Here is a 5,197-nt window from a genome sequence, read left to right on the forward strand (position 1 = left end):
TACTTAAATTTTCATTTATTTTTTAACATTCAAATTATCATTATAATAAGAAAAATTAAAATAAAAAATAGCATTCAATTATAAATATATAATTTAATTGATAAAAATTAAGTGTTAACATATTTTTTCAAAACACATATATATAGTAAACTTTTGTTGATTATATTTTTTAATATATTCATATATTATAATTTTAAATAAATTTGTGTATTTTAATAATTGGAAGTAACTTTTTTAATAATTTTTCATATATTCTTATTTTATGATTATTTTTTATAAATTTGTGTATTTTTTGGTAAATAGAATATATATTTTTATTGTATAAAATGTTACTAAAAAGTCGATTAACATAAATTGAAAGAAATTATAAATTGATTGACATTAATGAGTAATTGAATTTTTAACGTATAAAATCATTACTCACCATAAGTGGAATAATATAAAATGTTAATGAAAGAAGGATATTTATGTCGATATTTATGAGTGATTAGGTAGTTTTTTTCTATTGAATTTAATTACTAATAATATAAATTATTACCATTGGTAAATGACCAATAATATTATAAAATAATTTATAAATTTATTATAAATTATTACCATTGGTAAATGACTAATAATATTATAAAATAATTTATAAATTTATTATAAAATAACTTATAAAATAATTTGATAATAATATAGATTATAAATTATTATCAAATTGTAAAATAATGTATAACTTATAAATTTGTTATAAATAATTGTAAAATAATTTTATAATTTATAAATTTATTATAAAATAATATTATTATTGATAGGAGGATTGAATGAGATTAGGCATTCAGAGCATGTTTGAGAGGGGAGAAAAGAGGAGAGGTCCACATCAGCTTTTTGGGTGATGTGGGAAATATTTGTATAGGTGGATGAAATAGAATGAGGTGGCATTCGGCGGTGAGGTGGCATTCGGGGTCTGTTTTAAATATATTTTATTGTATAAAATGTTACTAAAAAATGGATTGACATAAATGGAAAAAAATTATAAATTCATTGACATTAATGGATTGACATAAGTGGAATAATATAATTGTTAATGAAAGAAAGATATTTATGTCGATATTTATGAGTGATTAGGTAGTTTTTTTCTATTGAATATAATTACTAATAATATAAATTATTACCATTGGTAAATAAATGACTAATAATATTATAAAATAATTTATAAATTTATTATAAAATAACTTATAAAATAATTTGATAATAATATAAATTATAAATTATTATCAAATTGTAAAATAATATATAAATTATAAATTTATTATAAATAATTGTAAAATAATTTTATAATTTATAAATTTATTATAAATTATTACCATTGGTAAATGACTAATAATATTATAAAATAATTTATAAATTTATTATAAAATAACTTATAAAATAATTTGATAATAATATAGATTATAAATTATTATCAAATTGTAAAATAATTTATAAATTATAAATTTGTTATAAATAATTGTAAAATAATTTTATAATTTATGAATTTATTATAAAATAATATTATTATTGATAGGAGGATTGAATGAGATTAGGCATTGAGAGCATGTTTGAGAGGGGAGAAAAGAGGAGAGGTCCACATCAGCTTTTTGGGTGATGTGGGAAATATATGTATAGTAGAGCTGGACTTTACGTGCCTCTCATTTGGGCCGACTTTAAACCAACCTAGGAGGTTGATAATAGATATGATAAATCATACCGACAACATGAACATAATCGATTTCAAGAGTACAATTATCTAATCTTCCTTACAATTATTTTATTCCACTTATGATGAGTAATGTCAATCCATTTAAAATTACTTTCAATTTATGTCAATCCATTTTTTTTGTAACATTTTTTAAAATAAAAATATATATTCTATTTCACATAAAAGACACAAATTTATTAAAAGTAATCATAAAATACGAATATATAAAAAGTTATTAAAAAAGTTACTTCCAATTATTAAAATACACAAATTTATTTAAAATTATAATATATATGAATATATTAAAAAATATAATGAACCAATGTTTACTATATATGTGTTCTGAAAAAATATGTTAACACTAAATATTTATCAATTAAATTATATATTTATAATTGAATGTTATTTTTAATTTTCCTTATTATAATCATAATTTGAATGTTAAAAAATTAATGAAAAATTAAGTATTGCATAAAATTAAATTATTTTTTAATAGAATTTATTTTTGGTACCTATCAATATAACTATAATTCAATTGCACAAATAATTAGTTAAAACTTTTAAATACCTAAAATTGATTTAAAGTATAAGCAAATCTTGAATCTTTAATAAAATAAATTTCAAACCCTTGATGAAATATATTCAATAACTTTTTTTACAACAACTTCTCATGCTCGCTATTAAAACATCATACTAATAAAACAAATAAATTTAGACTACGCTACAATATAATTCAACATTAACATTTTTTTAAAATCAAAAATATTAAATAGTCAATCATATTTTTAAATTTTTACATATTTTTTAAAAATTAATGAAAAATTAAGTATTGAATAAAATTAAAATTTTTTTTAATAGAATTTATTTTTGGTACCTATCAATATAACTATAATTCAATTGCACAAATAATTAGTTAAAACTTTTAAATACCTAAAATTGATTTAAAGTATAAGCAAATCTTTAATCTTTAATAAAATAAATTTCAAACTCTTGATGAAATATATTCAATAATTTTTTTTTACAACAACTTCTCATGCTCGCTATTAAAACATCATACTAATAAAACAAATCAATTTAGACTACGCTACAATATAATTCAACATTAACATTTTTTTAAAATCAAAAATATTAAATAGTCAATCATATTTTTAAATTTTTACATCTTATTTTTTGGTTTGTATTTTACATTTTATTTCATCAAATAAATACAAATACCATTATATTTTGAAAAATAAATGGACAATCAAGGTACAATGAGTCAAACAATTATCATATATAATAAGTTATCATACCAATTTTACAAAATATTTAAATACTATTTATGAGGAGTAATGATTTTATACGTTAAAAATTCAATTACTCATTAATGTCAATTCATTTATAGTTACTTTTAATTTATGTCAATCCATGTTAGTAATATTTTATAAAATAAAAATATATATTCTATTTGACAGAAAATACACAAATTATCATTATATGTTCTATAATATAATTCAATATTAACATTGTTTTAAAATAAAAAATATTAAATAGTCAATTATATTTTTAAATTTTTACATCTTATTGTTGGGTTTGTATTTTACATTTTATTTTATCAAATAAATACAAGTACCATTATATGTTGAAAAATAAATTGACAATCAAAGTACAGTGAGTCTAACAATTATCCTATATAATAAGTTATCATACGAATTTTACAACATATTTTAAAAATTAAATTAAATGATTGTGATAAATATGATTTTCCCTCATTTTAATTTTCCTAATCATATTCAATTATTACGAATCAATAAAGTAATATTATAAGATAACTATATTTATAATACATAAAATATTACTTATAAATTATAAAATTATTTTACAATTATTTATATAAATTTATAATTTATAAATTACTTTACAATTTGATAATAATTTATAATTTATATTATTATCAAATTATTTTATAAGTCATTTTATAATAAATTTTTAATTATTTTATAATATTCTTAGTTATTTACCAATGGTAATAATTTATATTTTTAGTCATTAAATTCAATTGAAAAAAACACTTAATCACTCATAATGGACATAAATATTTATTATCTAATCTTCCTTTCATGAACAATTATATTATTCCAGAGTAATGATTTTGTACATTAAAAAATTCAATTACTGATTAAAGTCAATCCATTTATAGTTACTTTCAATTTATGTCAATTCATTTTTGTAGTAACATATATATTCTATTTGAAAGAAAATACCCAAATTCATTAAAAATAATCATAAAATACGAATTTATAAAAAATTATTAAAAAAATAATTTCCAATTATTAAAATCTATTAACTATTATATATATTTAAAATAGACTTCCGATGCCACACCAACTTATTTTTTTTTACAAACTCTTGATGAAATATATTCAATAATTTTTTTTTATAACAACTTCGCATGCTCGCAATTAAAACATCATACTAATAAACACAAATAAATTTTTACATCTTATTTTTGGGTTTGTATTTTACATTTTATTTCATCAAATAACTACAAGTACTATTATATGTTGAAAAATAAATTAATAATTAAAGTACAATGAGTCAAACAATCATCCTATATAATAAGTTATCATACGAATTTTACAAAATATTTAAAAAATTAAATTAGATGATTGTGATAAACATGATTTTCCTTCATTTTAATTTTCCTAATCATATTCAATTATTACAAATCAATAAAGTAATATTATAAGATAACTATATTTATAATACATAAAATATTACTTATAAAACTTATAAAATTAATTAATTAATATCCGCGCAGCGCGCGGACCATAATCTAGTTGCTGTTAAGAACAAGAAATTAGTAAGTTGTCATTAAAGACTTGTGAATGAATTAAAGATCAATCATTTTAACATTTAATCTTTTTTTTTTTTTGTCATAATCTCATGAAAAGTGATAATATGCAAGAGTACATGTTTAGGTTGTATGAAAAGAGGTACAAAACCACTATTTTTAGGTTGAAGAAGATCATAAAAATCTTGTTTATGAGTTTGAAGATGAATGAGATGACAAAAATTAACAATTTTTTTGTAAAAAATTTACATAAATGACCAATTTAACTAACATATTTTAGGGACCAAAACATAACAAAATTAATTAGGAGATTAAAGTGAAACTTGAAAATAAGCTGAGAGATTAAAAGACTAATTTAACTTAAGATTAATTGTTGAAATTGTTTTATTAGTATGATGTTTTAATTGCGAGCATGAGAAGTTGTTGTAAAAAAAAATTATTGAATATATTTCATCAAGAGTTTGAAATTTATTTTATTAAAGATAAAAAATTTGCTTATACTTTAAATCAATTTTAGGTATTTAAAAGTTTTAACTAATTATTTGTGCAATTGAATTATAGTTATATTGATAGGTACCAAAAATAAATTCTATTAAAAAATAATTTAATTTTATGCAATACTTAATTTTTCATTAATTTTT

Source organism: Cicer arietinum, chromosome 8 (assembly GCF_000331145.2).
Source record: "Cicer arietinum cultivar CDC Frontier isolate Library 1 chromosome 8, Cicar.CDCFrontier_v2.0, whole genome shotgun sequence".
NCBI classification, from domain to species: domain Eukaryota; kingdom Viridiplantae; phylum Streptophyta; class Magnoliopsida; order Fabales; family Fabaceae; genus Cicer; species Cicer arietinum.